Here is an 11,752-nt window from a genome sequence, read left to right on the forward strand (position 1 = left end):
TGGTTAGCCTGTTTTACTTATACAGCAGTATAAGTCAGCAGTATAAGTCATTGAGATAACAGGTCAGAGTGCATGCAAAGCTAGTATTCAAATTCATAGTCTTCTGTATCACCAGCTATGCCTGACAAGTCAGCAATGCAGGGTGGCGAGACTGCTCGAAAGTCCAAGCGGATGGCTGTTTGCGAAGTGTTTTGGTGCTTCGGCTCTGAAAAGAATCACCCCATTTGTGGTTTGAACCCACGAATACGAGATTAAGAGTCTCATGCTCTACCGTCTGAGTTAGCCAGGTCGGTCAATTGTCGGACTGACTCGGACCAAATATGGTACATCTATGTTTGTGCAAAATATGCTAATCAATGTATCAGGCTCCTGTGGCGCAATCGGTTAGCGTTTGGTACTTATACAGCAGTATGCAGCGAAGCAATGCCGAGCTTGTGAGTTCGAGCCTCACCAGGAGCATGTACTTTTCTTGAACCCTCTGCCTGTCTATTTATTGTCCAGAAAAGGAGCATTTTTCAAAACATTTAGGAGGACATTACATAAGTATGTCATTGAGATAACAGGTCAGAGTGCAGGCACAGCTAGTATTAAAATCCTTAGTTTTCTGACCCTGAAATTAAGAGCGTCATGCTCTACCGACTGAGCTAACCAGGCATCTCAGCGGTAATATTGACCTGGTCCGATTATCGTACAGCTCCGTTTGTGGAAAATATGGTGATCAGTGAGAGTGTTGTTAATGGATCCTTTGGTGCAATTGGTTAGTCTGTTTTACTTATACAGCAGTATAAGTCATTGAGATAACAGGTCAGAGTGCAGGCAAAGCTAGTATTCAAATTCATAGTCTTCTGTATCACCAGCTATGCCTGACAAGTCAGCAATGCAGGGTGGCGAGACTGCTCCAAAGTCCAAGCGGATGGCTGTTTGCGAAGTGTGTTGGTGCTTCGGCTCAGAAAAGAATCACCCCATTTGTGGTTTGAACCCACGAATACGAGATTATGAGTCTCATGCTCTACCGTCTGAGTTAGCCAGGTCGGTCAATTGTCGGACTGACTCGGACCGAATATGGTACATCTATGTTTGTGCAAAATATGCTAATCAATGTATCAGGCTCCTGTGGCGCAATCGGTTAGCGTGTGGTACTTATACAGCAGTATGCAGCGAAGCAATGCCGAGGTTGTGAGTTCGAGCCTCACCAGGAGCATGTACTTTTCTTGAACCTCTGCCTGTCTATTTATTGTCCAGAAAAGGAGCATTTTCAAAACATTTAGGAGGACATTACATAAGTATGTCATTGAGATAACAGGTCAGAGTGCAGGCACAGCTAGTATTAAAATCCTTAGTTTTCGGACCCTGAGATTAAGAGTGTCATGCTCTACCGACTGAGCTAACCAGGCATCTCAGCGGTAATATTGACCTGGTCCGATTATCGTACAGCTCCGTTTGTGGAAAATATGGTGATCAGTGAGAGTGTTGTTAATGGATCCTGTGGTGCAATTGGTTAGCCTGTTTTACTTATACAGCAGTATGTCATTGAGATAACAGGTCAGAGTGCAGGCACAGCTAGTATTCAAATTCATAGTCTTCTGTATCACCAGCTATGCCTGACAAGTCAGCAATGCAGGGTGGCGAGACTGCTCGAAAGTCCAAGCGGATGGCTGTTTGCGAAGTGTGTTGGTGCTTCGGCTCAGAAAAGAATCACCCCATTTGTGGTTTGAACCCACGAATACGAGATTAAGAGTCTCATACTCTACCGTCTGAGTTAGCCAGGTCGGTCAATTGTCGGACTGACTCGGACCGAATATGGTACACCTATGTTTGTGCAAAATATGCTAATCAATGTATCAGGCTCCTGTGGCGCAATCTGTTAGCGTGTGGTACTTATACAGCAGTATGCAGCGAAGCAATGCCGAGGTTGTGAGTTCGAGCCTCACCAGGAGCATGTACATTTCTTGAACCCTCTGCCTGTCTATTTATTGTCCAGAAAAGGAGCATTTTTCAAAACATTTAGGAGGACATTACATAAGTATGTCATTGAGATAACAGGTCAGAGTGCAGGCACAGCTAGTATTAAAATCCTTAGTTTTCGGACCCTGAGATTAAGAGTGTCATGCTCTACCGACTGAGCTAACCAGGCATCTCAGCGGTAATATTGACCTGGTCCGATTATCGTACAGCTCCGTTTGTGGAAAATATGGTGATCAGTGAGAGTGTTGTTAATGGATCCTGTGGTGCAATTGGTTAGCCTGTTTTTACTTATACAGCAGTCAGCAGTATAAGTCATTGAGATAACAGGTCAGAGTGCAGGCAAAGCTAGTATTCAAATTCATAGTCTTCTGTATCACCAGCTATGCCTGACAAGTCAGCAATGCAGGGTGGCGAGACTGCTCGAAAGTCCAAGCGGATGGCTGTTTGCGAAGTGTGTTGGTGCTTCGGCTCAGAAAAGAATCACCCCATTTGTGGTTTGAACCCACGAATACGAGATTAAGAGTCTCATACTCTACCGTCTGAGTTAGCCAGGTCGGTCAATTGTCGGACTGACTCGGACCGAATATGGTACATCTATGTTTGTGCAAAATATGCTAATCAATGTATCAGGCTCCTGTGGCGCAATTGGTTAGCGTGTGGTACTTATACAGCAGTATGCAGCGAAGCAATGCTGAGGTTGTGAGTTCGAGCCTCACCAGGAGCATGTACTTTTCTTGAACCCTCTGCCTGTCTATTTATTGTCCAGAAAAGGAGCATTTTTCAAAACATTTAGGAAGACATTACATAAGTATGTCATTGAGATAACAGGTCAGAGTGCAGGCACAGCTAGTATTAAAATCCTTAGTTTTCTGACCCTGAGATTAAGAGTGTCATGCTCTACCGACTGAGCTAACCAGGCATCTCAGCGGTAATATTGACCTGGTCCGACTATCGTACAGCTCCGTTTGTGGAAAATATATTGTGATCAGTGAGAGTGTTGTTAATGGATCCTGTGGTGCAATTGGTTAGCTTGTTTTACTTATACAGCAGTATAAGTCAGCAGTATAAGTCATTGAGATAACAGGTCAGAGTGCAGGCAAAGCTAGTATTCAAATTCATAGTCTTCTGTATCACCAGCTATGCCTGACAAGTCAGCAATGCAGGGTGGCGAGACTGCTCGAAAGTCCAAGCGGATGGCTGTTTGCGAAGTGTGTTGGTGCTTCGGCTCAGAAAAGAATCACCCCATTTGTGGTTTGAACCCACGAATACGAGATTAAGAGTCTCATGCTCTACCGTCTGAGTTAGCCAGGTCGGTCAATTGTCGGACTGACTCGGACCGAATATGGTACATCTATGTTTGTGCAAAATATGCTAATCAATGTATCAGGCTCCTGTGGCGCAATCGGTTAGCGTGTGGTACTTATACAGCAGTATGCAGCGAAGCAATGCCGAGCTTGTGAGTTCAGCCTCCACCAGGAGCATGTACTTTTCTTGAACCCTCTGCCTGTCTATTTATTGTCCAGAAAAGGAGCATTTTTCAAAAAAACATTTAGGAGGACATTACATAAGTATGTCATTGAGATAACAGGTCAGAGTGCAGGCACAGCTAGTATTAAAATCCTTAGTTTTCTGACCCTGAGATTAAGAGCGTCATGCTCTACCGACTGAGTTAACCAGACATCTCAGCGGTAATATTGACCTGGTCCGATTATCGTACAGCTCCGTTTGTGGAAAATATGGTGATCAGTGAGAGTGTTGTTAATGGATCCTGTGGTGCAATTGGTTAGCCTGTTTTACTTATACAGCAGTATAAGTCATTGAGATAACAGGTCAGAGTGCAGGCAAAGCTAGTATTCAAATTCATAGTCTTCTGTATCACCAGCTATGCCTGACAAGTCAGCAATGCAGGGTGGCGAGACTGCTCGAAAGTCCAAGCGGATGGCTGTTTGCGAAGTGTGTTGGTGCTTCGGCTCAGAAAAGTATCACCCCATTTGTGGTTTGAACCCACGAATACGAGATTAAGAGTCTCATGCTCTACCGTCTGAGTTAGCCAGGTCGGTCAATTGTCGGACTGACTCGGACCGAATATGGTACATCTATGTTTGTGCAAAATATGCTAATCAATGTATCAGGCTCCTGTGGCGCAATCGGTTAGCGTGTGGTACTTATACAGCAGTATGCAGCGAAGCAATGCCGAGGTTGTGAGTTCGAGCCTCACCAGGAGCATGTACTTTTCTTGAACCCTCTGCCTGTCTATTTATTGTCCAGAAAAGGAGCATTTTTCAAAACATTTAGGAGGACATTACATAAGTATGTTATTGAGATAACAGGTCAGAGTGCAGGCACAGCTAGTATTAAAATCCTTAGTTTTCGGACCCTGAGATTAAGAGTGTCATGCTCTACCGACTGAGCTAACCAGGCATCTCAGCGGTAATATTGACCTGGTCCGATTATCGTACAGCTCCGTTTGTGGAAAATATGGTGATCAGTGAGAGTGTTGTTAATGGATCCTGTGGTACAATTGGTTAGCCTGTTTTACTTATACAGCAGTATAAGTCAGCAGTATAAGTCATTGAGATAACAGGTCAGAGTGCAGGCAAAGCTAGTATTCAAATTCATAGTCTTCTGTATCACCAGCTATGCCTGACAAGTCAGCAATGCAGGGTGGCGAGACTGCTCGAAAGTCCAAGCGGATGGCTGTTTGCGAAGTGTGTTGGTGCTTCGGCTCAGAAAAGTATCACCCCATTTGTGGTTTGAACCCAGAATACGAGATTAAGAGTCTCATGCTCTACCGTCTGAGTTAGCCAGGTCGGTCAATTGTCGGACTGACTCGGACCGAATATGGTACATCTATGTTTGTGCAAAATATGCTAATCAATGTATCAGGTTCCTGTGGCGCAATCGGTTAGCGTGTGGTACTTATACAGCAGTATGCAGCGAAGCAATGCCCAGGTTGTGAGTTTGAGCCTCACCAGGAGCATGTACTTTTCTTGAACCCTCTGCCTGTCTATTTATTGTCCAGAAAAGGAGCATTTTTCAAACCATTTAGGAGGACATTACATAAGTATGTCATTGAGATAACAGGTCAGAGTGCAGGCACAGCTAGTATTAAAATCCTTAGTTTTCTGACCCTGAGATTAAGAGCGTCATGCTCTACCGACTGAGCTAACCAGGCATCTCAGCGGTAATATTGACCTGGTCCGATTATCGTACAGCTCCGTTTGTGGAAAATATGGTGATCAGTGAGAGTGTTGTTAATGGATCCTGTGGTGCAATTGGTTAGCCTGTTTTACTTATACAGCAGTATAAGTCATTGAGATAACAGGTCAGAGTGCAGGCACAGCTAGTATTCAAATTCATAGTCTTCTGTATCACCAGCTATGCCTGACAAGTCAGCAATGCAGGGTGGCGAGACTGCTCGAAAGTCCAAGCGGATGGCTGTTTGCGAAGTGTGTTGGTGCTTAGGCTCAGAAAAGAATCACCCCATTTGTGGTTTGAACCCACGAATACGGAGATTAAGAGTCTCATACTCTACCGTCTGAGTTAGCCAGGTCGGTCAATTGTCGGACTGACTCGGACCGAATATGGTACATCTATGTTTGTGCAAATATGCTAATCAATGTATCAGGCTCCTGTGGCGCAATCGGTTAGCGTGTGGTACTTTATACAGCAGTATGCAGCGAAGCAATGCCGAGGTTGTGAGTTCGAGCCTCACCAGGAGCATGTACTTTTCTTGAACCCTCTGCCTGTCTATTTATTGTCCAGAAAAGGAGCATTTTTCAAAACATTTAGGAGGACATTACATAAGTATGTCATTGAGATAACAGGTCAGAGTGCAGGCACAGCTAGTATTAAAATTCTTAGTTTTTAGGACCCTGAGATTAAGAGTGTCATGCTCTACCGACTGAGCTAACCAGGCATCTCAGCGGTAATATTGACCTGGTCCGATTATCGTACAGCTCCGTTTGTGGAAAATATGGTGATCAGTGAGAGTGTTGTTAATGGATCTGTGGTGCAATTGGTTAGCCTGTTTTACTTATACAGCAGTATAAGTCATTGAGATAACAGGTCAGAGTGCAGGCAAAGCTAGTATTCAAATTCATAGTCTTCTGTATCACCAGCTATGCCTGACAAGTCAGCAATGCAGGGTGGCGAGACTGCTCGAAAGTCCAAGCGGATGGCTGTTTGCGAAGTGTGTTGGTGCTTCGGCTCAGAAAAGAATCACCCCATTTGTGGTTTGAACCCACGAATACGAGATTAAGAGTCTCATACTCTACCGTCTGAGTTAGCCAGGTCGGTCAATTGTCGGACTGACTCGGACCGAATATGGTACATCTATGTTTGTGCAAAATATGCTAATCAATGTATCAGGCTCCTGTGGCGCAATCGGTTAGCGTGTGGTACTTATACAGCAGTATGCAGCGAAGCAATGCCGAGGTTGTGAGTTCGAGCCTCACCAGGAGCATGTACTTTTCTTGAACCCTCTGCCTGTCTATTTATTGTCCAGAAAAGGAGCATTTTTCAAAACATTTAGGAGGACATTACATAAGTATGTCATTGAGATAACAGGTCAGAGTGCATGCACAGCTAGTATTAAAATCCTTAGTTTTCTGACCCTGAGATTAAGAGTGTCATGCTCTACCGACTGAGCTAACCAGTCATCTCAGCGGTAATATTGACCTGGTCCGATTATCGTACAGCTCCGTTTGTGGAAAATATGGTGATCAGTGAGAGTGTTGTTAATGGATCCTGTGGTGCAATTGGTTAGCCTGTTTTACTTATACAGCAGTATAAGTCATTGAGATAACAGGTCAGAGTGCAGGCAAAGCTAGTATTCAAATTCATAGTCTTCTGTATCACCAGCTATGCCTGACAAGTCAGCAATGCAGGGTGGCGAGACTGCTCGAAAGTCCAAGCGGATGGCTGTTTGCGAAGTGTGTTGGTGCTTCGGCTCAGAAAAGTATCACCCCATTTGTGGTTTGAACCCATGAATACGAGATTAAGAGTCTCATGCTCTACCGTCTGAGTTAGCCAGGTCGGTCAATTGTCGGACTGACTCGGACCGAATATGGTACATCTATGTTTGTGCAAAATATGCTAGTCAATGTATCAGGCTTCTGTGGCGCAATCGTTTAGCGTGTGGTACTTATACAGCAGTATGCAGCGAAGCAATGCCGAGGTTGTGAGTTCGAGCCTCACCAGGAGCATGTACTTTTCTTGAACCCTCTGCCTGTCTATTTATTGTCCAGAAAAGGAGCATTTTTCAAAACATTTAGGAGGACATTACATAAGTATGTCATTGAGATAACAGGTCAGAGTGCAGGCACAGCTAGTATTAAAATCCTTAGTTTTCTGACCCTGAGATTAAGAGTGTCATGCTCTACCGACTGAGCTAACCAGGCATCTCAGCGGTAATATTGACCTGGTCCGATTATCGTACAGCTCCGTTTGTGGAAAATATGGCGATCAGTGAGAGTGTTGTTAATGGATCCTGTGGTGCAATTGGTTAGCCTCTTTTACTTATACAGCAGTATAAGTCATTGAGATAACAGGTCAGAGTGCAGGCAAAGCTAGTATTCAAATTCATAGTCTTCTGTATCACCAGCTATGCCTGACAAGTCAGCAATGCAGGGTGGCGAGACTGCTCGAAAGTCCAAGCGGATGGCTGTTTGCGAAGTGTGTTGGTGCTTCGGCTCAGAAAAGAATCACCCCATTTGTGGTTTGAACCCACGAATACGAGATTAAGAGTCTCATACTCTACCGTCTGAGTTAGCCAGGTCGGTCAATTGTCGGACTGACTCGGACCGAATATGGTACATCTATGTTTGTGCAAAATATGCTAATCAATGTATCAGGCTCCTGTGGTGCAATCGGTTAGCGTGTGGTACTTATACAGCAGTATGCAGCGAAGCAATGCCGAGGTTGTGAGTTCGAGCCTCACCAGGAGCATGTACTTTTCTTGAACCCTCTGCCTGTCTATTTATTGTCCAGAAAAGGAGCATTTTTCAAAACATTTAGGAGGACATTACATAAGTATGTCATTGAGATAACAGGTCAGAGTGCAGGCACAGCTAGTATTAAAATCCTTAGTTTTCGGACCCTGAGATTAAGAGTGTCATGCTCTACCGACTGAGCTAACCAGGCATCTCAGCGGTAATATTGACCTGGTCCGATTATCGTACAGCTCCGTTTGTGGAAAATATGGTGATCAGTGAGAGTGTTGTTAATGGATCCTGTGGTGCAATTGGTTAGCCTGTTTTACTTATACAGCAGTATAAGTCATTGAGATAACAGGTCAGAGTGCAGGCAAAGCTAGTATTCAAATTCATAGTCTTCTGTATCACCAGCTATGCCTGACAAGTCAGCAATGCAGGGTGGCGAGACTGCTCGAAAGTCCAAGCGGATGGCTGTTTGCGAAGTGTGTTGGTGCTTCGGCTCAGAAAGAATCACCCCATTTGTGGTTTGAACCCACGAATACGAGATTAAGAGTCTCATACTCTACCGTCTGAGTTAGCCAGGTCGGTCAATTGTCGGACTGACTCGGACCGAATATGGTACATCTATGTTTGTGCAAAATATGCTAATCAATGTATCAGGCTCCTGTGGCGCAATCGGTTAGCGTGTGGTACTTATACAGCAGTATGCAGCGAAGCAATGCCGAGGTTGTGAGTTCGAGCCTCACCAGGAGCATGTACTTTTCTTGAACCCTCTGCCTGTCTATTTATTGTCCAGAAAAGGAGCATTTTTCAAAACATTTAGGAGGACATTACATAAGTATGTCATTGAGATAACAGGTCAGAGTGCATGCACAGCTAGTATTAAAATCCTTAGTTTTCTGACCCTGAGATTAAGAGCGTCATGCTCTACCGACTGAGCTAACCAGGCATCTCAGCGTTAATATTGACCTGGTCCGATTATCGTACAGCTCCGTTTGTGGAAAATATGGTGATCAGTGAGTGTTGTTAATGGATCCTGTGGTGCAATTGGTTAGCCTGTTTTACTTATACAACAGTATAAGTCATTGAGATAACAGGTCAGGAGTGCAGGCAAAGCTAGTATTCAAATTCATAGTCTTCTGTATCACCAGCTATGCCTGACAAGTCAGCAATGCAGGGTGGCGAGACTGCTCGAAAGTCCAAGCGGATGGCTGTTTGCGAAGTGTGTTGGTGCTTCGGCTCAGAAAAGAATCACCCCATTTGTGGTTTGAACCCACGAATACGAGATTAAGAGTCTCATGCTCTACCGTCTGAGTTAGCCAGGTCGGTCAATTGTCGGACTGACTCGGACCGAATATGGTACATCTATGTTTGTGCAAAATATGCTAGTCAATGTATCAGGCTTCTGTGGCGCAATCGTTTAGCGTGTGGTACTTATACAGCAGTATGCAGCGAAGCAATGCCGAGGTTGTGAGTTCGAGCCTCACCAGGAGCATGTACTTTTCTTGAACCCTCTGCCTGTCTATTTATTGTCCAGAAAAGGAGCATTTTTCAAAACATTTAGGAGGACATTACATAAGTATGTCATTGAGATAACAGGTCAGAGTGCAGGCACAGCTAGTATTAAAATCCTTAGTTTTCTGACCCTGAGATTAAGAGTGTCATGCTCTACCGACTGAGCTAACCAGGCATCTCAGCGGTAATATTGACCTGGTCCGATTATCGTACAGCTCCGTTTGTGGAAAATATGGCGATCAGTGAGAGTGTTGTTAATGGATCCTGTGGTGCAATTGGTTAGCCTCTTTTACTTATACAGCAGTAAGTCATTGAGATAACAGGTCAGAGTGCAGGCAAAGCTAGTATTCAAATTCATAGTCTTCTGTATCACCAGCTATGCCTGACAAGTCAGCAATGCAGGGTACAGACTGCTAAAGTCCAAGCGGATGGCTGTTTTGCGAAGTGTGTTGGTGCTTCGGCTCAGAAAAGAATCACCCCATTTGTGGTTTGAACCCACGAATACGAGATTAAGAGTCTCATACTCTACCGTCTGAGTTAGCCAGGTCGGTCAATTGTCGGACTGACTCGGACCGAATATGGTACATCTATGTTTGTGCAAAAATATGCTAATCAATGTATCAGGCTCCTGTGGTGCAATCGGTTAGCGTGTGGTACTTATACAGCAGTATGCAGCGAAGCAATGCCGAGGTTGTGAGTTGAGCCTCACCAGGAGCATGTACTTTTTCTTGAACCCTCTGCCTGTCTATTTATTGTCCAGAAAAGGAGCATTTTTCAAAACATTTAGGAGGACATTACATAAGTATGTCATTGAGATAACAGGTCAGAGTGCAGGCACAGCTAGTATTAAAATCCTTAGTTTTCGGACCCTGAGATTAAAGAGTGTCCCATGCTCTACCGACTGAGCTAACCAGGCATCTCAGTGGTAATATTGACCTGGTCCGATTATCGTACAGCTCCGTTTGTGGAAAATATGGTGATCAGTGAGAGTGTTGTTAATGGATCCTGTGGTGCAATTGGTTAGCCTGTTTTACTATACAGCAGTATAAGTCATTGAGATAACAGGTCAGAGTGCAGGCAAAGCTAGTATTCAAATTCATAGTCTTCTGTATCACCAGCTATGCCTGACAAGTCAGCAATGCAGAGGTGGCGAGACTGCTCGAAAGTCCAAGCGGATGGCTGTTTGCGAAGTGTTGGTGCTTCGGCTCAGAAAAGAATCACCCCATTTGTGGTTTGAACCACGAATACGAGATTAAGAGTCTCATACTCTACCGTCTGAGTTAGCCAGGTCGGTCAATTGTCGGACTGACTCGGACCGAATGGTACATCTATGTTTGTGCAAAAATATGCTAATCAATGTATCAGGCTCTGTGGGCTTTCCGGTTAGCGTGTGGTACTTATACAGCAGTATGCAGCGAAGCAATGCCGGGGATTGTGAGTTCGAGCCTCACCAGGAGCATGTACTTTTCTTGAACCCTCTGCCTGTCTATTTATTGTCCAGAAAAGGAGCATTTTTCAAAACATTTAGGAGGACATTACATAAGTATGTCATTGAGATAACAGGTCAGAGTGCATGCACAGCTAGTATTAAAATCCTTAGTTTTCTGACCCTGAGATTAAGAAACACAGCCCACCGACTGAGCAAGCAGGCATCTCAATAGCATTATTGACCTGGTCCGATTATCGTACAGCTCCGTTTGTGGAAAATATGTGATCAGTAGAGGTTGTTAATGGATCTCAGTGGTGCAACTGGTTAGCCTGTTTTACTTATACAACAGTATGTCATTGAGATAACAGGTCAGAGTGCAGGCAGCTAGTATTCAAATTCATAGTCTTCTGTATCACCAGCCATGCCTGACAAGTCAGCAATGCAGGGTGGCGAGACTGCTGCTCAAAGTCCAAGCGGTGGATGGCTGTTTCATATGGGGCAGGCCTGCCTGTAGTGAATCACCCCATTTGTGGTTTGAACCCACGAATACGAGGATTAAGAGTCTCATGCTCTACCGTCTGAGTTAGCCAGGTCGGCCAATTGTCGGACTGACTCGGACCGAATATGGTACATCTATGTTTGTGCAAAATATGCTAATCAATGTATCAGGCTCCTGTGGCGCAATCGGTTAGCGTGTGGTACTTATACAGCAGTATGCAGCCAATGCCGAGGTTGTGAGTTCGAGCCTCACCAGGAGCATGTACTTTTCTTGAACCTCTGCCTGTCTATTAGCTGTCCAGAAAAGGAGCATTTTTCAAAATATTTAGGAGGACATTATATACATGTTTGGTTGAGATATTGTGTCAGAGTGCATGCACAGCTAGTATTAAAATCCTTAGTTTTCTGA

General features: G+C 44.5%; 11 non-coding genes across 11 annotated transcripts; all 11 read left to right on the forward strand.

Moving 5' to 3' along the window:
• Nucleotides 1–365: 365 nt before the first annotated feature.
• On the forward strand, nt 366–459 carry trnai-uau. Its single transcript has 2 exons — nt 366–403; nt 424–459. It is a non-coding gene; the product is annotated as a tRNA-Ile (tRNA).
• A 648-nt stretch (nt 460–1,107) lies between these two features.
• Nucleotides 1,108–1,201, forward strand: trnai-uau. The gene is made up of 2 exons: nt 1,108–1,145; nt 1,166–1,201. It is a non-coding gene; the product is annotated as a tRNA-Ile (tRNA).
• A 644-nt stretch (nt 1,202–1,845) lies between these two features.
• trnai-uau lies at nt 1,846–1,939 on the forward strand. Its single transcript has 2 exons — nt 1,846–1,883; nt 1,904–1,939. It is a non-coding gene; the product is annotated as a tRNA-Ile (tRNA).
• Nucleotides 1,940–2,595: 656 nt separating this feature from the next.
• On the forward strand, nt 2,596–2,689 carry trnai-uau. Its single transcript has 2 exons — nt 2,596–2,633; nt 2,654–2,689. It is a non-coding gene; the product is annotated as a tRNA-Ile (tRNA).
• A 1,408-nt stretch (nt 2,690–4,097) lies between these two features.
• trnai-uau lies at nt 4,098–4,191 on the forward strand. Its single transcript has 2 exons — nt 4,098–4,135; nt 4,156–4,191. It is a non-coding gene; the product is annotated as a tRNA-Ile (tRNA).
• Nucleotides 4,192–6,336: 2,145 nt separating this feature from the next.
• trnai-uau lies at nt 6,337–6,430 on the forward strand. Its single transcript has 2 exons — nt 6,337–6,374; nt 6,395–6,430. It is a non-coding gene; the product is annotated as a tRNA-Ile (tRNA).
• A 648-nt stretch (nt 6,431–7,078) lies between these two features.
• Nucleotides 7,079–7,172, forward strand: trnai-uau. Its single transcript has 2 exons — nt 7,079–7,116; nt 7,137–7,172. It is a non-coding gene; the product is annotated as a tRNA-Ile (tRNA).
• A 648-nt stretch (nt 7,173–7,820) lies between these two features.
• Nucleotides 7,821–7,914, forward strand: trnai-uau. Its single transcript has 2 exons — nt 7,821–7,858; nt 7,879–7,914. It is a non-coding gene; the product is annotated as a tRNA-Ile (tRNA).
• A 647-nt stretch (nt 7,915–8,561) lies between these two features.
• On the forward strand, nt 8,562–8,655 carry trnai-uau. The gene is made up of 2 exons: nt 8,562–8,599; nt 8,620–8,655. It is a non-coding gene; the product is annotated as a tRNA-Ile (tRNA).
• Nucleotides 8,656–9,302: 647 nt separating this feature from the next.
• On the forward strand, nt 9,303–9,396 carry trnai-uau. Its single transcript has 2 exons — nt 9,303–9,340; nt 9,361–9,396. It is a non-coding gene; the product is annotated as a tRNA-Ile (tRNA).
• A 2,118-nt stretch (nt 9,397–11,514) lies between these two features.
• On the forward strand, nt 11,515–11,604 carry trnai-uau. The gene is given in 2 exon segments: nt 11,515–11,552; nt 11,569–11,604. It is a non-coding gene; the product is annotated as a tRNA-Ile (tRNA).
• The last annotated feature ends 148 nt before the right edge of the window (nt 11,605–11,752 follow it).

The sequence above is a fragment of the Oncorhynchus gorbuscha genome, unplaced genomic scaffold (assembly GCF_021184085.1).
Source record: "Oncorhynchus gorbuscha isolate QuinsamMale2020 ecotype Even-year unplaced genomic scaffold, OgorEven_v1.0 Un_scaffold_2322, whole genome shotgun sequence".
Taxonomy (NCBI): domain Eukaryota; kingdom Metazoa; phylum Chordata; class Actinopteri; order Salmoniformes; family Salmonidae; genus Oncorhynchus; species Oncorhynchus gorbuscha.